At 41.6% G+C, this 22,292-nt stretch overlaps 1 protein-coding gene across 3 annotated transcripts in view; it reads left to right on the forward strand.

The window, feature by feature from the left end:
• The window catches only part of NEGR1 (neuronal growth regulator 1), a 618,255-nt gene that overhangs the window by 29,151 nt on the left and 566,812 nt on the right, over nucleotides 1-22,292 (forward strand). The window lies entirely within an intron of this gene.

The following is a 22,292-nucleotide window of genomic DNA, read 5'->3' on the forward strand; positions in this document are numbered from 1 at the left end:
CTGGTTCCTCTTCCTTGAAATCCTCTTGAGGACTCATTTGGTGAATCAGAAGGGGGCACTGTCCTTCTGAAATCACTGGCATCACCAGTGGTGTTTGAGTAGGGTGACCTGGCGTCCAGATTTAGAGTGGAACATCAGCTCAAAAAGGGATCCCAGCAACTCCGGTCAGCACTGCTGACCGGGCCATTGACTGTCTGGTTGACAGAGCCATGCAGCGGGGCTAGCAGGCTCCCTGCTAGCCTCCGCACCGTGCGGCTCCCAGGAAGCAGCCAGCATGCCTCCCTCTGGCTTCTACGCATAGGGGCAGCCAGGGGGCTCCGCACGCTGCCCCCATCCCAAGAGCCACTCCCTGCAGCTCCCATTGGCCTGGAACTGCGGCCAATGGGAACTGCGGGGGCAGCGCTTGCTGATGGAGCAGTGTGCAGAGCTGCCTGGCCACACCTTCGCATAAGAAACAGAGGGGAACATGCTGCTGCTTCTGGGAGCTGCTTGAGGTAAGTGCTGCCCAGAGCCTGCACTCCTGACCCCCTCCCATGCCCCGATCCCCTCCCATACCCCAACCCCCGACCCATTACTGATCCTCCTCCTGTCCCTGGAGCCCCTCGGTCCCAGCCTGGAGCACCTTCCTGCACCCCAAACCCCTCATCATCAGCTCCACATCAGAGCCTGCTCCCCCAGCAGGAGCCCTCACCCCCCCATTCCTCAATCCCCTGCTCCAGCCCACAGTCCCCTCCTGCACCCTGAACCCCTCATTTCTGGCCCCATCCCAGAATCCACATCCCCAGCCCAGAGCCTGTACCTCCTCCCACACCCCAACTCCCTGCCACAGCCCAGAGCCCTTTCCCATACTCCCAATCCCTTGTATCACCTCCCAGCCTGGAGCTCCCTCCTGCATCCCAAACCCCTCATCCCTGGCCCCACCCTGGAGCTCTCACCCCTCCTGCACCCCAACTCCCTGAGGCAGTGCAGTGAAAGTGAGTGAGTGAGGATGGAATGAGGGGGCGGGGCCTCTGAGAAGGGGCATGGCCTCAGAGAGGGGCAGGACAGGGGGCGGGGAAACGGTGTTCAGTTTTGTGCGAGTAGAAAGTTGGCAATCCTATGTTTGAGAAGACTACCTTTACGCATACAAAGAACTTCCCCATTTAATTAATTCTTGGGTTGGAAAGCCCACAGATCCAAAAGTATATCCTGTCAGCAGGTCTGTAGGTATTCTGACACTGTTGGAGTGTGTGGCCATCCCTCCCAGTCAATCTTGGAGGGAGGCCACACACCCCCCCACTCTCAGGTCCCTTTCAGGGGCAGGTTATTTGGGAATTAGTGGTATCTAAAACCCAAAAGAACTTCAGGGCCTGCCTTTTAAACTTCCTGTTCCACCCCTCTCCTTCTGAGCGTAGGTGTCCTGGTTCAACTCACCATCAAGTAAGCGGGGTTCCTCGTTACAGAGACAATTTGGTTGATGGATCAATCATGCTACAAAAGTCCCCAATTAAAAACAATTTAAAAAATAAAAAGCTTGCAAAATGTTGAAATTGAAATACTAGGAAAAATAATCAAATATTTTCTTATCCATGCACACAGACACAATTCCTTCCAATTCGTCTTGAACTCTTCCTTTTATATGGACAGGTGAATAACTTCCCTTTTTCTAGTTTGGTATTCAGCAACTTATCTTTCAACAACATTTTTTGTTGCACAAAATTTGTGAGAAAGGTTAGATTTAACTCAGAGAGGAACAAAAGGCTTTTCCGCTTAAATATCACAATTTGGGGGTTCAGTTTTTGTACACAGGCTTATCCTCACAGCACGTTGCTTCTTTGATGTGTGTCTGTTTAGACTGCAAGCTCTTCAAGGTGGGAACTTTCTCCCTTTCTATCTATATAATTTATATAAATAATATCTCTCATGTATTTGTATGTATAAAAATACACACAAAAATTATATATAATAGTGTCGTGTGTGTACTTTTATACACACCCACAAATATATTCACACAATGCATAACAGAATGGTGGATCTCAGATCTGGGTTAGGGCCTCTAGTCCCTATTGTATTTCAAATAACAATAAATACTGAAAGCATTAATTATACTAAGCAATTACATCATAGTCATAGAGCCTCAGGCCAGAAGGGACCAACAGATCATTTAGTCTGACCTTTTGTATATCACAGGCCACCAATACCACTCAGTACCAACATACTAAGCCCAACACCTGAAATTAGAACAAAGTATTACAGCCCAAAGGAGATGAGTCCATTTTATGTGCCACAGGCAGACAATAGGCCGAACCGAGGTGCATCAATGCCCAAGCCCACGAGAATTGCAGGGAATATTTTTTTCTCTTTTGAGCGAATGCTCAGTGTCATCTCAGAGCTCTGGCCCTCCCTGTCCAATGTGCTGTCTCCAGCTGTGAGAGTTCCTGATGCTTCAGAGGAAAGAAATTTAAAACAAAACAAAAGCCCACAGAAGACACTGTGGCGGGAGGGGGGGGGAATCTTGATGGCTCCTTTCGTTGTGAGAAATATGAAGGAGTCATGTCAGAGACAGATTAAACCTTGTATTGCCCTGTACTCAGACTAAAAATGTTGCGCATAGGTTTGGACTGTCTAAGAACAGGAAGTAAAAACTAACAAAAAACTTGTTCTTACCTTTTGGGGTTCAGGAAATCAGAGAGACAGCCAGTGGACTTTAATAAAACACTCAGCTAGGGGAAATCAACATGAAAATGACAAGATTTTATTGCTAAAAATATTCTGTGTATTATTGCTGAATATTGCTCTTGTTTGATTTTGCTCTGGGCCATGGCCCATTACTGGGTCAAGTCAGACTCGGCTGCATGGAGAAGAGATTATGGAAAGATAGAGTCAATCATAGTGAACATTAAGATATATTTTATCAATTCTTAGGTGCAGAACTCTAGTCACATCAAAGTAGATTTGATGATGAATAAATAAATTATGAAAATAGCCCAGTTATGATAAGATATTTTTCCCTTGGGTGGAAAAACTGAGCTAGAAAATTATCCTAGACTCTTCATTCTGAAGACCATTAATGGGCAGAGGGTTGAAGAAAGAAAGATATCATTTGTCACAATTTTGTAATATAGTCTTACACGTTGCCACAATTTTATTTTAAATTAACCTATTTATATTTAATTCTGTGACTTTTTGCACTTGTATAAATTCTATGAATGTTACACTCCTAGTCATACAGAGGTGTTGATGTTTAAAGTTTTTAGAAAAAGTCTGTAAATTAAATTAACAGAGCATAGTCTGTTACAGAGGTCCCCAAACTGTGGGGTGTGCCCCCCCAGGGGGGCAAGGAGGAACATTCAGGTGGGCATAGCAAGGCCTGGGCCAGCCCCCCCCAGGGAGCAGGAAGGCAGCGCCACCCAGCCCTACTCTGGCCCTGTCCCTAGGCACAATCCCACCTGCAGCCTTAACCCCTGATCGCAGCCCGGCCACGGCTTCCGCTTCCAGCCCCAGCCTCGACCCCTGGCTGCAGCCCCCGCTGCGGCCCCTTTGTCCCATCCATGTCTACCCCAACCCCCCTGGAGCTCCTTCCCACAGCTCCCTGCGGGGAGGGTGCAGATGGGGTGGAGGGGACGTGACCGTGAAAAGTTTGGGGACCACTTGTCTCTTACAACTCATTCCAGTTGTTCACCTTAGTGCTATCTCATGGTTTGAAATATGATTCATTAAGCTAAACTTTTTGACATTCTTTGTAATAAATACTATCCAATGAGTTGTATTTCAATCTTTAGTTCAAATATGTAGTGGGCCAAATTCTATTCTGTTTTAAATGGAGGCAGTTCTATCGAAATCCATGGAATTGCACTGGTTTGCACAGCAGAAAATTAGGCCCTTGCTGGGGGGGTGTGTGTGTGTGTGTGTGTACGTGTATGTATCTATCTACAAAATAAAGCATGCATAGGTCTAAGTCTTCCCTCAGAAACAATAAAGATACACCTGTTCGGTATATGAAGGCAGATTTAGATACTGCAGCTTTCACTGAAAGACTGGTTTTGCTCAGAACAACAGTGGTCTCTCTTTATAGTGAAGCAGAAGTTATTGAAAGGGTGCAAAACAGCAGCATGATTTCCATGTCAGCAAATGTATCCCCTCAGATACTTCGAGCAGTGGTGTGTCAATGAGTTAAATGTATCCTTTGTCAAATTCGGGTACATTTTTGCTGTCTGTTAGCTCCCATGCATTATCATGTTTTTTATTGTAGTTTACTTATAATTGGGGGGTACAAGGAAATAACAAGACATTATTTGTCAGTCTGATAGGTAGTGATCTTGACAAACCAATGGCCTAATCATTGTGTAGATATTTTAGGCAAAACTACAAAGGAGAGTTTTAAGGAGGATTTTGAAAGGGGATAATGAGGTAATTTTGTGGTTATTTATTGAGGAGTGCCTCCCAAGCATGAGGGACAGCATGAGAGAAAGCACAAAGGTGCTTGTTTGAAAGTTTAACAGGTGGATGATGGAGGTTGGCATCATCGACAGATCGGAGATGGGAGCTGACAGCTCAGTAGCGAATGGGGTTGGTGGGGACAGGATGTGAAGGGCCTTAAAAGTGAAAACAAGCAGCTTATGTTTGATATGGTAGAGAAGGGGGAGCCAGTGGAGAAATGCAAAGAGAGGGGTGACATGGTTAAAGCAACAGATTTGGGGAATTATCTTTACATCAATATTCACAATGGATACACCCTTGTACATGTGTAGAACCCACTGACTTGAGTGGGATTCTTTTTGGGTTAATGGGCCTACCCAAGTAGATCAAATTGCAGGAGCAGGGCCTTAGTCTATGTATTTATTTTGTGTTAAATCTAAATACTCAATCTGGATTTAGTTTCTGCCTCAGTATATCACACAGTATATCATGCTAAAAAAGAATAGCTATGACTAAAGAATGGATGATGGATTTAAACTGAATCTTGGTTGTAGAAGTGTAAAGAGTACTTTCTATGATAAACTGCTTGTGATTCATCTGAGTGCAATAGTTTTGTTTAAATATTTCAAGTGAACAAGCATTCCATGATAATTACTAATAAGATTTTTAGTAGTGTGTAAATAATTTAAGTGACTTGTCCAGCACCACATAGAAACATAGGAAGATGCAGGGTTTGAATCCAATTCTCCAGGGTCGCATTCAGTTTATTTTGCCATGAGACCATCCTTTGTCTTCCGGAAGTCAAAATCAGCTGATCTGTAAGGAACAGCATGGATGCTTGATTTTTGTCCAAAGAGTTTATTGGCCATCTATTCTAAGACAGATTAGCAGAGATCAAGGAACTCTGAGAATTCCATTCTCAATATGTCCTTCCCAGTATATCAATATTCCATAAAGGAATTTAAAGACAGGGTAATAAAAAAAATAAAATGGTTTCAGGTGTTTTAGCCTACCAATGATTTTTTAAAAAAAGATGTTGATATCCAGACATCCTGAATGGAGATGCTGACAACTTCTTCCAATAATAGGCCTACTCTCCTTGCTATATTTTTTGTCAGTAAGAATGAGCATACAAATTGCAGGTTGTAGGTCAAAGTTTCCCATGAGCTTCTAGGACTTCAGTGAGCCAAAGAGACCTCATCTCAGTACTGCCTTTTCTAGACCTAACCCTGGAGGACTAGAAAATCTATCAGACCCCTCTGAAGCCTTATGGAATCATAAAAATGAATGTGGTCTCAATATTCTAAATCTTCAGCACTGTTAATGGGCATTGCAGATGGAATTCTCAACATCTTGTGTAAGGTACCCTTTTCCAGCTGATGGAGACCAAATGAGTTATTTCAGTAAAATCATCTTTAGCACGGTACAGATAAACTTGTTTTTCTAACACCCTAAATTACTTTTAAACTTTGTACATTATACACAGTAAGGGCCTGAGTCTGTCACTTTTTATTCATGTTGAGTAACCCCTTGCTTCTGAGTAATCCTAGTGAGCACAATGGGACTGTTGGTATGGTAAAGTATTATACAATGGCTCTAATCCCATTGTAATGTAATGCTATGGAATATCTTTATGCAAAAAAGTAAGATCTTGCTGACTAATTCATTACTTGCTAACTGCATTGTGTTGAGTTTGTGTGTGTGTGTGTGTGGGGGGGAACTTCTGCAACTGTGCCGAGCCCTATAGAATCAATTTATATGCTAAACAAGGCAGGGTCATGTCCTTGGGTAGTGACCTTCATTTTCCAAGGAGAATAAGTAACTATGTTGTATGTTGGGGGTTGGGCAACCCAGCCACCTTATTAAAGCTGATGAGCATGACAACCACGTTCTGTGCAGGCTAAACGAGGGAACAATTAAATGTGTATTGGAGAGAAGCAGCAAAAACCCCAGAGAAGGCAGCAAGGAAGCTATGATGGCCAGAGAAACAGCAGTATGACTCTGAGAAAAGCCAAGACACAAAGCTTTTGGGTAGAGTGTTGGCCAGAAAGAGGCGTGGAGCAGAGAAACACTCTCCTGCTGTTTGGTTCCTATGGTGTCAAGGAAATAAGACAGTATGCATATTCTTTGTAAGTAAACAGGATTGCATCAAAGTACTCCATCAATTTCTCCTCCTAATGGAATCAACCAAAAAGAACCCCCAAACTGGCTAGCTACTCAGATTAAAGGGGTTAACGGTATTTTGAATGATAGAGAAAGACATCATCTTCGAAGTTACAACAGCATTTTAACATTCCATGGACAAAGCATCATGTTAATCGCTAATTCTGCAGGAAACGTTCCAGGCAGTAATCTCTTCTTTTCAATCCTTTCGGATTTGTCAGAAGAGTCTGTGTTCCCAGGATCAGATCTGTACAGAAACTGAAACAATATTTCAGATAATTATACCAACTCTAAAAGTATGTCTTCTGAGTATAAATTTAAAGTAAATAACTTTTCTAGCTGCAGATCTGTTAGGCCTACATTGAAAAAAAATTGCTTTCACTGGATCGCTGATCAAACTCTTATTACTGATCAATGCAATAGTATTATTAAAGGCTTCTTAGCACTCGAAAAAATAACTAGGTAATTCACCTAGACAAAGATAAGGTCTGTTAAGGAGCTTGTAGTCCTATATGTTCCCCTTTTCCTCATGTAAACCTATACTAAGCTTGCTCTGATTATTCACTGAACAGATTTGGATCAACATTGGGTAACATTTTCAGAAGTGTGTGTGACAGTTAGAAGCCCAAGTCCCAATTTCAAAAATGACCTGGGCATATAGGAGTCCAAATCCTATGGACTTGAAAAGACACTGAGAATTTAAAATGCCTATCACTTCTGAAATATGGGACTTGGGCTCCTAAATCACTTAGGCACTGTCATTCACTCTTAAACCCTTTTCCCTTGTGCTGCATCTCTTGCAAGCCACAATGACCAGTGATGATAATGCAAGAGAAATTTAGATTAGCTTTGAGAGCATTTGATTTACTGTTAAATTTCATGGGTGAAAGCCTTCCCAAATGAAATAAATGGAAATTTTGCCATTGACTTCAGGATTTTTCACCCCATGTATTCAAGCTATGCAGGATTTTTATTTATTTTTAACTTTTATTTTGTTAGTAACCAAAACATCTTTTTCTGTTGGCTGTCTTGTATTGGAATTTTCAGTTTCTTATTCCTTGTTTTCCTGTTGTGCAATTTTTTCACTGCATCTCTTTCAGTGAAAAGTTGCTGTTATACTCGTATATATTTTAGGAGTAAATCTATAGTCTTACATTCATTCTATTCTCACTTAGTTCCCATCCACAACTGCAAGAGATTTGCTTTCTGATTTACACTTGATATTTCCTGAAAATGATGCATAAAGCAGTTATTCATTTGTGCATATGGCATTTCTGTTCAAAATTGTTCTTGGAGATTTTTAGTTGTCTAAAGCAGCTGAAAGGCTTTTGCAGTTGTCCAAAGCAACAAAGAATTTTTTTGAATTGTTAAAGTAAACTGACATACCAAACTACTGTTAAATTATTGTGCAATAGAAAAAGCACATCTGTATACAGCTTTATCTGAAAATCTCAGAATAAGTACAAGAAACTGGAATATAATACTCAGCAATGTTAAATACAATACTCAGGAGTTTGGAGAAGAATACCAGTGGAAGGTGAAAGGATATTAAGAAGATTGAGGAGAGTGATAGAAGTAGAGAAGAACGCTGAGAACTACAAAGAGGGAGGGCATACATATATAGAGAATGATAGAGAGACAAATGTTGGTTATTGGAGAATTTTACATCTTGGTGTTTTTAGACTCATCTGGAAAAAGTAGTGCATAGGTTTTCAAAAGTAATAGGTTGTGTTTTAGGATTTTTTTCCCTAAGGTGTGGTGCATTCGCAAGGAGTATCAAACTGGGGCTAAATTTGTTTATGCCAAGAATGAATTTGGTCCAATGAGTCCAATCTTGAATTACTGATACCTGAGCAAAACTCCCACCAAAGTCAATGAGAATTTCACCTGAGTAAGGAGTTCTGGATAGAACTGAATCCTGCAATCACTCTGGGTTCAAACCCAGAGTGAGGGGAAGCCAGGGGTGAAAGTAACTTAAAGGACTTACCGGTACGCTGGAGTCCTGAGCAGAGGGGCAGGGCCTCAACAGGAAGGGGCTGGGCCTTTAAATCCCCAGGCCCTTTGAATCCAGCTGTGGTAGCGGCGGCTGGGAGCCCCGGGTCCTTTAAATCACTGCTGGAGCCCCATGTGGCGACAGCCAATTGCCGCGGGGCTCTGGCAGTGATTTAAAGAGACTGGGGAAGCTGCCTCCTGCCAGTCCCGTCAGCTATGTACCGGCTCTTGCTGGTATGCCATAATAGACCGTACCTGCTTACTTTCACCTCTGGGGGAAGCACACTCTTGAGCTGCCATTGGGAAGGAGAATGGGACTCTGTCTCTCCATCTCTTCCTCATCACTCTCAGCTTCGAATGCTACTCTAGGAAAGGGGTAAAAGGCCCTGGTTCTATACCAGCATGGCACATATTTCCTTTTTTGCAGCCACAGCCTCACTAGCTTCAGTGTTGAGGGATGGAATGAAAGCTTCAACCTTGTTCCATCCTCTCCTGCCCACCTGCACAAGAGGGAGACAAAGTGACAGAGCCTGCTTTTCCTCCCATGCTTCTACCTATGATGAAAGTAGCTGAAGCAGGGTCACAGGGATATTTTATTGCACCTTCTTTAGGAATAGGTGGGTCTCCCTACTGCTCAGATGCTACACATAATCCCATCATATAAACACTGCACTGTTTTACAGAGCTATAATTTGGAATGAAGTGTAAAACTCTGAAGTTTTGTCACACAGTAAGAGCAAAACAAATGTTTAACGATTGGTACTGTATACGTCACAATAATTTAGGCCTTTAGCAAATTGTAAATTTAGATTTGTTCCCCCTTGTAGTATGTAATATAGGTAAAGATCTATGGGACAATTCTGTTTTCAAATACCTGTACTACCAAAGTGTGGGTCAGTGAGTTGCACAGTATAATTAAAGGCAGTATTTTGCTCAACAATAAATTTAAAATAGACTTAGTCCTCTGCTTAACAGAATAATTTGGCAGAATGCTTTGTGAAATTCAGTTTACAATTATGTTAATATGTTATACGAAAGATGCAATCATGCAACTTTAATGGAAAAATGACTCTTAAATCAGCAGAATTCTCTTTCTGAAGTCTGGACCGTGGGCTAGGATCCTAAAGCAGGAAACCTGAACTCATGAAAATATATTAGGAAGGAACAGTAATACTACTTGAGCACTGTGTGATGAACCTGAGGAACTCACTGCTGCTAGATGTTATTGAGGAAAAGAGATTACTAACATTCACAAAGAGATTGGAGCATTATATGAGTAGGAACAATATAGGCTCTCAACAAAGTCTCTAAACCGCTTCCTAGGAAAAGCTCCTAACTATACTCCATTCTTATCCTCCTTGACCTGTCAACTGCCTTTGGCATGACCATGATCATCATCTTAAAATCTTATCCTCTTTTAGCTTCCATGACATAGTCCTCTACTTGTTTTCCTTCCATCTTTCTAATTACTTCATGAATGTGTCCTTCAGAGGATCCTCCTCATCCTATCTCCAGCTTTCAGTGCTGGCTCCACCGGGCTCTGTTTTTGGTCTTCTTCACTTCTCTCTTCACCTTATATCTGGGCAATCTCATCTGCAAACAAAAATGCAGCTACCACCTCTATGCTGATGACCCACTGATCTACCTCTACTCCAGATCTGTCTCCTTCTGTCCAAACTAAAATCTCAGCCTTTTTGAGATCTCCTCATGAATATCTAGTTGTCAGCTCAAGCTCAACATGGCTAAAATAAAGCTCTTAATCATGCTGCAAACAAATCATCCCTCCCCACCTCTTTGATTACTGTGGCAATATGATGGACCATCCTGTTTCCAGGGCCGGTGCAAGGATATTTTGCGCCCTAGAGGAAACTTCCAGCTTACGCTCTTTCTTCCCCACCCCTGCCCCCGACAACTCCAAAAACTAGTAAACTTAGCATTATAAACAGCCTTGTGTAGATCCCTTCGATGTTCCTCTTTGTGGGTAAGTGCCCTGTAAGACTTGTGTGGGATGCAGAAAGTTTGTCAGGCCTGAAGTGACAGCTGTTTGTGAAGATCAGGGAACCCTTTGCCAAGGGGTGCTGGTGTCACAGTGAGCTTGGGGTGGCTGACAATATAGGGCAGGGCACTGAGGCTAGTGGGGTAGGTAACACTCACTGGGCTGGGAGGCAGGTGGTGCCGGGATGGGGCAGGTACTTGTCAGTCTCCAGTGGCAGCCTCTGCAGCAGCAGGGGCAGGTGGGGAGTGTAAGCGCCCTGGGCTCGGGCTGTCTGTCTCCCCCTGAGTGGCGCCCAGTTCCTGCTGCTCTTGGCTGGCAGGTGCGGGGCCCCAGCCAAGCCCGGCCCCTTGCATCTCCTCCGCGGTAGTGCCCCCTGCCCGTGTCCTCCCGGGCTGCTGCGGTGGCAGTGGCTGGGGAACCTGAGAGGAGGAGTGACCCCTGGGCAAATAGGGGAGACTCCAAGGTGAAGAGGCTGCTGGCCCTGGCGTGGCCCGAGCGCTGAAGACTGACAGGTACCTGCCCCTAAGCAATAGTGTAAAAAAATATTGGGGGGCACAGCTTTTTGGCACCCCCAAATCTTTGCACCCTAGGCGGCCACCTAGTTCAACTAGTGATTACACCGGCCCTGCCTGTTTGTCATTCAAACCCATAATGGGGGGGGTGTCATCTTTCACTCAGACCTCTCTCTTGGTCTTCATAGCCAGGAGTCCTCATATATTTAAATCTTGCAGATTCTCCATGCATAATAACTCTAAAGTCATGTCTGGGTAGCAGCTTAGGCTAGCTATCTGAGTACAAACATGCCCAGCCCCCATGGTACATACTTGGATGCCTAGCTCATAAGAATGACCGTACTGGGTCAGACCAGTGGTCCCCCGGCCGTGCATCCTGTTTTCCAGCAGTGACAGGTGCCACGTGCTTCAGAGGGAATTAAAAGAACAGGGCAATTTATTGAGTGATCCATCCCCTGTCATCCAGTCCCAGCTTCTGGAAGTCAGAGGCTTAAGGACACCCAGAGTATGGGGTCCCTGAACATTTTGGCTAATAGTCATTGATGGAACTATGGACTTATCTATGAACTTCCATGAACTTATCTAATTCTTTTTTTTTTACTTCCTTGTATTTGTTTTAAATACGCTGCCTATTAATTTTATTTGAGACCCTTGGTTCTTTCCTTATGTGAAGGGGTAAATAATATTTCCTTAATCACTTTCTCCACGCCATGCATGATTTTATAGACCTCTATTCTCCCTTAGTTGTCACTTTTCTAAGCTCAACAATCTCAGGTTTTTCATATGGAAGCTGTTACACACCCCTAATCACTTTTGTTGCCCTTTTTCTTACTGTTTCCAATTCTAATATATTGTTTTAAGATGGGGTGACCAGAACTACATGCAGTATTTGAGGTGTTGGTGTACCATGGTTCAAATTTAGTGGCATTATGATATTTTCTGTCTTATCTATCACTTTCCTAACTGTTACTAAGATTCTGTTAGATTTTTTGACTGCTACTATACATTGAGGACATGTTTTCAGAGAACTATCCACAATGACTCTTTCTTGAGCATCTAATTTTTACCTCATTCTTTTGTACATATAGTTGGGATTTTGTTTTCCAGGATGCATTACATTGCATTTATCAAAATTGAATTTCATCTGCCATTTTGTTGCCTAGTCACCCAGTTTTGTTAGAGTCCTTTATGTATCTTCACTGTAGCTTTGGACTTAACTATCTCGAGTAATTTCGTATCTTCTGCAAACTTTGCCACCTCACTGTTTACCCCTTTTTTCAGATTGTTTATGAATATGTTGAACAGTACAGATCCTAGTACAGATCCTGGGGTGGCCCTGCTCTTTACCTCTCTCCATTGTGAAAATTGACCATTTATTCCTACCCTTTGTTTCCTATCTTTTTAACCAGTTACTGATCCATGAGAGGACCTTCCCTCTTCTCCCATGACTGCTAACTTTTGTAGGAGCCTTTGGTGTGAGGGTCCTTGAAAAAGGCTTTCTGAAAGCCCAAGTACACTATATCAACTGGATTACCTTTGTCTTCATGTTTGTTTGACCTCTCCCCCCCCCCCCGAAATATTCTAATTGATTGGTCAGGCATGATTTCCCTTTACAGAACCATGTGTTGGCTCTTCCCCAACATATTGTGCTAATCTATGGGTCTGATAATTCTGTTCCTTATTATAATTTCAACCAATTTGCCTGGTACTGAAGTTAGGCTCACTGGACTGTAATTTCCAGGATTGCCACCGGAGCGTTTTTTTGAAAATTGGCATTACATTAGCTGTCCTCCAGTCATCTGGTATAGGGGTTGATTTAAGCAATAGGTTACATACCACAGTTAGTAGTTACGCAATTTCATATTTGAGTTCCTTGAGAACTCTTGGGTGACTACCATCTTGTCCTGGTGATGTATTATTTGAACTGCTGCCTATGTTACCCTGGGTATACGGCATGCTCCCAGCTGCAGTGGAAGCTTACCATTAGACATGGCCTTTCCCATCCATTCACACACTAAAATTCATAATCTTACAACAAATGCAATTTTGCCCTGCTCATATTAATTCAGATTGCTGCTCAAATATTGCTTTTGTTGCTTCTCATTTTGACCATATCACCACTCTCTTTGCATTCCTATGGTGTTTTACTCCCACTTCTTTGTTGCATCAAACAAAAGCTGCTTATGTTTACTTTCAAGGTCCTTCATGGCCTATCCTCAGCTGATCTATCTTCCCTTATTCACTGTCGAGATGTCAGCTCCCACGTCTCATCAGCCAATGATGGCAGCCTCCATTGCCCACTTGTTTAATTTTCAAAGAAACACCTCTGTGCTTTCTCCTATGCTGCTCATCAGACTTGGAAGGAACTCCCCATAAACATTTGAAAAATTAACTCCTTATGCTCCTTCAAAATCCTCCTTAAATCTCTCCTTTTCTTTGATAATTGCAAATACGATCATGATAATGGTTAGATGTTTGGTGGTGTAAGTCTACTGCCTATCATGTTGACCATCTTTGTCTCATTGTTTCCTTATGCTCTCTCATTTGTCTGTGTCTCCGTCTGTTGCTCTTATTTTATACTTAGATTGTAAGGTCTCTGGTCCAGGGACTGGTTATTTTGTTCTTTGTACAGTAGCTAGCACAATAGATTTCAGAGTAGCAGCTGTGTTAGTCCGTATTCACAAAAAAAAAAGGAGTACTTATGGCACCTTAGAGACTAACAAATTTATTTGAGCATAAGCTTTTGTGAGCTACAGCTCACTTCATCAGATGCATTCAGTGGAAAATACAGTGGGGAGATTTATATACATAGAGAACATGAAACAATGGGTGTTACCATACACACTGTAACAAGAGAGTGATCACTTAAGGAGAACGGGGCGGGGGGACCTTTTGTAGTGATAATCAAGGTGGGCCATTTCCAGCAGTTGACAAGAACGTCTGAGGAACAGTGGTGGTGGTGGGGGGGATAAACATGGGGAGATAGTTTTATTTTGTGCAATGAACCATCCACTCCCAATCTCTATTCAAGCCTAAATTAATTTTATCCAGTTTGCAAATTAATTCCAATTCAGCAGTCTCTCGTTGGAGTCTGTTTTTGAAGTTCTTTTGTTGAAGAATTGCAACTTTTAGGTCTGTAATCGAGTGACCAAAGAGATTGACATATTCTCCGACTGGCTTTTGAATGTTATAATTCTTGACGTCTGATTTGTGTCCATTGATTCTTTTACGTAGAGACTGTCCAGTCTGACCAATGTACATGGCACAGGGGCATTGCTGGCACATGATGGCATAGATCACATTGGTAGATGTGCAGGTGAACAAGCCTCTGATGGTATGGCTGATGTGATTAGGCCCTATGACAGTGTCCCCTGAATAGATATGTGGACACAGTTGGCAACGGGCTTTGTTGCAAGGATAGGTTCCTGGGTTAGTGGTTCTGTTGTGTGGTGTGTGGTTGCTGGTGAGAATTTGCTTCAGGTTGGGGGGCTGTCTGTAAGCAAGGACTGGCCTGTCTCCCAAGATCTGTGAGAGTGATGGGTCGTCCTTCAGGATAGGTTGTAGATCCTTGATGATGCGTTGGAGAGGTTTTGTTTGGGGGCTGAAGGTGATGGCTAGTGGCATTCTGTTATTTTCTTTGTTGGACCTGTCCTGTAGTAGGTGACTTCTGGATACTCTTCTGGCTCTGTCAATCTGTTTCTTCACTTCAGCAGGTGGGTATTGTAGTTGTAAGAATGCTTGATAGAGATCTTGTAGGTGTTTGTCTCTGTCTGAGAGGTTGGAGCAAATGCGGTTCAATCGTAGAGCTTGGCTGTAGGCAATGTTGTGTGGTGTGGTCTGGATGAAAGCTGGAGGCATGTAGGTAGGAATAGCGGTCAGTGGGTTTTCAGTATAGGGTGGTGTTTACATGACCATCACTTATTAGCACCATAGTGTCCAGGAAGTGGATCTCTTGTGTGGACTGGTCCAGGCTGAGGTTGATTGTGGGATGGATATTGTTGAAATCATGGTGGAATTCCTCAAGGGCTTGTTTTACATGGGTCCAGATGATGAAGATGTCATCAATGTAGCGCAAGTAGAGTAGGGGCATTAGGGGACGAGAGCTGAAGAAGCATTGTTCTAAGTCAGCCATAAAAATGTTGGCATATTGTGGGGCCATGTGGGTACCCATAGCAGTGCCGCTGATTTGAAGGTATACATTGTCCCCAAATGTGAAATAGTTATGGGTGAGGACAAAGTCACAAAGTTCAGGCACCAGGTTTGCCGTGACATTATTGAGGATACTGTTCCTGATGGCTTGTAGTCCATCTTTGTGTGGAATGTTGGTGTAGAGGACTTCAGCATCCATAGTGGCCAGGATGGTGTTTTCAGGAAGATCACCGGTGGATTGTATTTCCTCAGGAAGTCAGTGGTGTCTTGAAGATAGCTGGGAGTTCTGGTAGCGTAGGGCCTGAGGAGGGAGTCTACATAGCCAGACAATCCTGCTGTCAGGGTGCCAATGCCTGAGATGATGGGGCGTCCAGTATTTCCAGGTTTATGGATCTTGGGTAGCAGATAGAATACCCCAGGTCAGGGTTCCAGTGGTGCGTCTGTGCGGATTTGTTCTTGTGCTTTTTCAGGGAGTTTCTTGAGCCAGAAGAGTACCCAGAAGTCACCTACTACAGGACAGGCCCAACAAAGAAAATAACAGAACGCCACTCGCCATCACCTTCAGCCCCCCAACTAAAACCTCTCCAACGCATCATCAAGGATCTACAACCTATCCTGAAGGACGACCCATCACTCTCACAGATCTTGGGAGACAGGCCAGTCCTTGCTTACAGACAGCCCCCCAACCTGAAGCAAATTCTCACCAGCAACCACACAACAGAACCACTAACCCAGGAACCTATCCTTGCAACAAAGCCCGTTGCCAACTGTGTCCACATATCTATTCAGGGGACACTGTCATAGGGCCTAATCACATCAGCCACACCATCAGAGGCTTGTTCACCTGCACATCTACCAATGTGATCTATGCCATCATGTGCCAGCAATGCCCCTCTGCCATGTACATTGGTCAAACTGGACAGTCTCTACGTAAAAGAATCAATGGACACAAATCAGACGTCAAGAATTATAACATTCAAAAGCCAGTCGGAGAATATGTCAATCTCTTTGGTCACTCGATTACAGCCCTAAAAGTTGCAATTCTTCAACAAAAAAACCTTCAGAAACAGACTCCAACGAAAGACTGCTGAATTGGAATTAATTTGCAAACTGGATAAAATTAACTTAGGCTTGAATAGAGACTGGGAGTGGATGGGTCATTACACAAAGTAAAATTATTTCCCCATTTTTATCCTCCCACACTGTTCCTCAGATGTTCTTGTCAACTGCTGGAAATGGCCCACCTTGATTATCACTACAAAAGGTTTTCTTCTCCCCCACCCACACTCTCCTGCTGGTAATAGCTCACCTTAAGTGATCACCCTCTTATTACAGTGTGTATGGTAACACCCATTGTTTCATGTTCTCTATGTATATAAATCTCCCCACTGTATTTTCCGCTGAATGCATCCGATGAAGTGAGCTGTAGCTCACAAAAGCTTATGCTCAAATAAATTTGTTATTCTCTAAGGTGCCACAAGTACACATTTTCTTTTAGCACAATAGAGTATGCTATGACTTGGCCTAATCCATGACTCGGGCTCTTAGATACTATGCTAATATAAATAACAAATAATATGATAACTTTCACTTACAGAAGCAAGGATGAAAATTTCAAGGACTATCTAGCTTCTTGGCTCTAAGGCATACATTAATCACAAGTTGGGAGGAAAAAGAAACTTTCCTGAAATGTAAATATTGCCAGTTATGTGCAATATTATATTTATACCTTTCTCTGGCTCATATAACTTGGGTCACTGTCTGTGACATGATGGTGAAATAGATGGCCTACTGGTATATATGGTAATTCTTATGTTCTTAAACTATGTACTCTAATTATAGAATGGAAAACTCTGATAAATGGTAAGGAGTGCATTTTAGCACTTAAATGGGTTCAGCTATGTGACACTAAATACATTTCTGTAAGATGATTTAGTTTCTATATCACTTTCACTCCTGAATTTCAATGATAGTTATGGATGAAAAACACCTACATTTCATCAGGAGGTAAATAAACTATTGAAGAAAATACTAGGGTGTGCTAGTAAATATTTATTTGTGATAGATGTGCATAAGCGAAGGATAGCGTTCAGCATCCACAAAAAACATATCAATCTTATAACATAATATAAGGATTATGAATATATGTATGAATGGTTGAGTGCAGATTCTTCCTCAGCTCTTAGGAGTTGAAGGTCATGCCATGTGTCATTGGGAAGGCAATCCTCCAGATTTGTGCAATAAGGTTTCACGTTTGAACAAAAATTATTCAAGGGCTGGACAAAATGCTTACAGTGAGAGTCTAAAGCAAAACAATGAAGCCCTTCATCAAAAATATTGAGAGGTAACTTTATTAGTGTATAAGTACCTTCACAAGGAGAAAATACATGGTATTAAAGGGCTCTTTAATCTACTGAAGAAAGGTATAACAAGAACCAATGGGTGGAAGTACATTCTATTTATTGTTTACACTCTTGAAATCTGTGACCAAAAAAGGTTTGTAATTAGAGCAATTGTGCAGGAAGCATTGACTTTGTCACTTATCTGCATAATGAATGTAAAGACCGTGGACTACTGTTACTGTTTAGTTGAGCTGATTAATTGGAGGAACTGCACTGGTAATAATTAGTAAGTAGAAGAAAGAGCAGTGGAGTAAATCAATATCTTTGAGAAGAGGCTCTTTGTCCTTTGGGAGTCTACACCATAACAGAGCTGTCATGTTGCAAGGAGATTAGAGTATCCCTGATTAGTGTTGGTAATTTATTTAGTGGTGCCTTTACCTTATATACCTAATACATCAAGTATCAAAAGATATTTAATTTAATAAATTGCGTTAAAGCTTCAAGTCTTAATTTTGATAGATAAGCTGCTAACACAGTTTCAAAATTCAATTGTTATGCATTATAATATTCTCCTGCTGTAAATGTTTAGCAATTATATGCTTCACTTGCTGTTTAGTGTTATAATTACGATGAAGGGGATTATATGTCTGCTTTTTTTAGTTTTAAGGATAAGCAGTGTTATAAAGTGAAGCAAATATCTTCCTGTTTTACAACCTGGTTGACAGCAGTACCAGCTCGCAAGGCTGTTCACTTCTGGTAACATGTTGTTATAATATGGTGGTATGATAGATTTGGCTGGACATATCAAAGCAGACAAATGCCTCAGATCCTTTTTCTTACTGATTTTAGACATGACTTCTCCTTTTCCACATTTAAGCCAGTGGAAATCTTCCATTGATATCAGTGGATATCAGTGGGAGCAGGAACAGGCCTTTTTGCTCCAAGCTGTAGCAGACTGGAGCCTGGCACCGCTATGGCTTAGGTTTGCTGAGATCTATGGGAGCAACCCCAGGAGACTCAGAATGCATGCAGCTGACTATTCTCTCTCCATAGCTCAAATAATTCCTGCTCCAGATACCAATACGAGGTGTATGGCTATTTCTTGTGATGCAAGGGGATTCAACCAGCTATGTTCAGTTAAGGATGAACAATGAACAGAGGTTCAGAGATTTAAGCTAACAGAAAGCAAACAGAAAATTCCATCCAATAATCTTCATGCGGAACCAGGTGTAGGAGCTTATGGCTTTACACATATTTTGCAAAATTTTTACAAATATTTGTTTTAAAAATGGATCTTTTTGTCCTCCTTTTGTGTGAGTGTATGTTTTTGTCCGCATTATGAGTAGTTAGCTCAACTGGCATTTGTTTCTACTGACTTCCTGTAGAATTATCTGTTACTATAGTCCATTGTTACAAACCTGTTCCAGTTGGTCATGGTATGCAATGGGTAAAAATAACACTTTGTATAGAAGCACTCACCTAGTGATCTGAGGACTACATTGCAGAAAAACTCACCCTCATGTAAAATTCACTATGATTAAAAACTCTTTCTGTGATGCAATCAGTGTATTTTTTGGAAGAGTGTCTTTGTGGAATTTTATGAGTAATACAAACTGGTAATTTTATGAGTAATACAAAATGCTTAACTGTGGCTAGAAGTATCCAGGTTTAATAAAGATATGCTATAATGTTAAGAATCTAATTTACTAACGGTCAGTGCTAATGTAATCTATACAGCAGTAAAACTCCAGATTTGACACTAACAGGCACACAGTCCATTTCAGGGGAGTATAAACATCCAGTCTATGATATACCTATGACTATGCAGGTGAAAGTGTTCATTAATAAAGTGTGTATGAGTCCTAGACAGGTAAAGAACTCCCTCAGTCTCTTAATTTGCTTTGAATAATTCATTTGCTGGAACTTTTCACCCCATGACAGTCACAGGTAATCCCAGACTGCAACTGCTAATTAAAGTTGTGAGATGAAGGGGAGCATCTAATGAAATACTAGATAAATCCTGGAACAATGCAAGTGTAATCTTAAATACATAAAATGATATTGTTCACTTGTTTTCACAGATGGATGGGGAAATTCTGTAGCATTTGTAGTAATAAATAAATTGGAAATGTATATTAATGTGGATCTGGGATGTGAAAGTATTTCTACTTACAGTACAGTGTCCCTAGGGTCAAAACAATATGTGGAAAATTTTGAAATCTTTAGGGGTTATCCATCCTATTGTTATTAAATGCTGTTGAATACTTCACATTCCATTCTTTAATGAAAAGAATGAACAAATCTGTAAATACTAAATAAAAAATCCTTATTGGCATTGTCTGTAATGTATGCATTCATGTCAAATGATTCTAATTTTAACTAGTAGGTTTCAAGAATTTAAACACATGGAAACATTTTAGATAATAGAATTTACTTTTTTCTGGGTTGTGCTATGATTTTGAAGGTCAAGATCTGAAAATGAATGCTCTGTTAAAGGAGAATGTACTATGCACTGGTATTGCTTCTGGATGGCTAGGAACAGAAACATATCTGATATTTCAGTATGTTAAAATATGCTTTACATAGGAAAGTTTTCTGAATAAGAGGGGTTAGGCATTCCATTTTTGATGAATAATTAGAATATGCAGAACACAGCAAAGTGTATAGGAGCCGAAATGTATTGAAGCAAAAAGTCTTGTATATTTAATGGCATTGTTAATCATGATTAGAATGGTCTTATCTTGTGTAGATTATGCTTCAACTTTAACTGCACAATGTGTAAAAAGAGGCTTAGTTGGCAGTTAAGCCTTCAATGGAAAAAGTTTATAATTTAGAGAAAATTGTATTCACACCTTGTGGAAGGTAGTGGCCTATTCTTGGGAATAGAACTAAGCTTGTTTAGCAGAGCTGTACTGCACCTGGGAAAAAGGTGGGGTGCAGGACAACGTTTTACATCCCAACTAGCCAGACTGCCTGTGCATCCACACTACAGCCACTAATTCAGGGCTTAGAGAAAGTCACCAGATTCTGATGGATGCACTGGCCATGATATTAATCACCTACATCCTCTACGCTTTCATGGAGAACTTTTGAAACTACCATAAAGCTTTTGAATGGCACACAGTCACACTGCCAGCCCACAGTCTCTACTGTTGGTGCTCTCTGCAGAAAATTAAGGTTTTAAGATGTTTTGGGGTTTTCCTCAGGTTCAGATGATTTGGCCATGCCCAGAGCTCGAAATATACCTGGTTAAAAATCTTCTGTAGTTTATTTTTATATCTCTACATAAGAAGATTTTAGAAAAATTTAAAATGCAACACAATACTTCCTAAACAGTCACACAAGTGACTAGAGCACATGTAGACTGCAGACATGGAATCAGAGTGTCCACCGGCAGGTACTTTGGATAAGCATTTATACCTGTGCAAAGTGCTACCATGAGAGACAGTGGAGAATTATGATGTGGAAGCCTTCTACATCCACTTTGCATAGGTTTTAATAAGTACATAAAGTGTTAGGCAGTAAAGAATCCGGTCCATGGTTTAAAAAAAAGGTGGGGGTAAGGGAGAAGCATTCCACTGGAATTATAATAAATGATTAGTTGCAAAAAAGAGAAGCCCTGAAGTCATAGGAAGAGCATTAGGTTTTATAGTTTCAAAATAAATCTGGGACATATTCAAACCTGCCAAATTATTAAAAATAAAATAACTCCCTAATCATTTCAGAATCAATCCCCAACTCTTGGATTCTCAAATTCCTGCTGTTACTGAGATTTGTCAGTTGAGGTACAGACTTTGTATAGGAAGTTTATACTTTTCTTGGGCCACCAGACAGGCCCTGGAGTGTGCTCTCTCACACACACTTCCACCTTCCTCTACCTTTGAGGAGGAATAGATGCAGCTGTGCTTACTTTACTAAGGATGCTGTTTAGAATAATAATCATGCTGTTTTCTTTGTAAATACACTCTCTGATACATGGGAGGGAGGAAAGGAAACAGTGAAAATGCCGTGATTAGTGATTTATTTTATGCAGCACACTGAGCTAAGACTGTACATCATGCTAGCTAACGGAAAGGACTTTCAGAAGGATTCCCCATCTCATCATCCATTCTCAGTGAAAAGAGTAGTCAGGTGGGGGTGAAGAAAGAAACTGTTAGATTTCCCTAGGCTTTGGATGATGATGCCTATGTCCCGGTCTACTTCCTTACTCCTCTTGTCCTTAATAAAGTTGGATGACATCCTGTGAACAGGTTGTCAAAGGAGGTGAAAAGCTTATGGTATTGTGGGGTTGGCAGATTAGTTTTAATGGGGTGCATGGAGGCATTGATGAAAGAGGGCAGAGTTAAGGTTGCATGGGCACCCTAAATCATGCATTTACTGGTTTTCAGAAGCTTGAGTTTTGCTCAGCTCGGTGTTCTGTATGGGGACAACATACCATAATGGAACCTTAACTCTGCATTAATGTGTTATTTTGCCATTGAATTTCCAAGGTGTTCTTTTGTTTTGTTTTTAAGTAGGAAAAGACATGTTGTTGGCAGGAGTTAGACATTGAGGCACATTGCCCCACAATTTGCATGCCAATCTAGCCAATCACCACCTCCCAAATTAGCTGTGCCCCGTCAGTCTTGCTTTGGAACTCCTCCCTAGCCATGCCCCTGACCCATTCACTGCATTCTTCCCTCCAACCTGGCCCCCTCACCGTTTATTGTACCCAGGACCCACCATTGCAAGCAGGGAACA

The sequence above is a fragment of the Lepidochelys olivacea genome (genome assembly GCF_965140295.1).
Source record: "Lepidochelys olivacea isolate rLepOli2 genome assembly, chromosome: 8".
NCBI lineage: Eukaryota > Metazoa > Chordata > Testudines > Cheloniidae > Lepidochelys > Lepidochelys olivacea.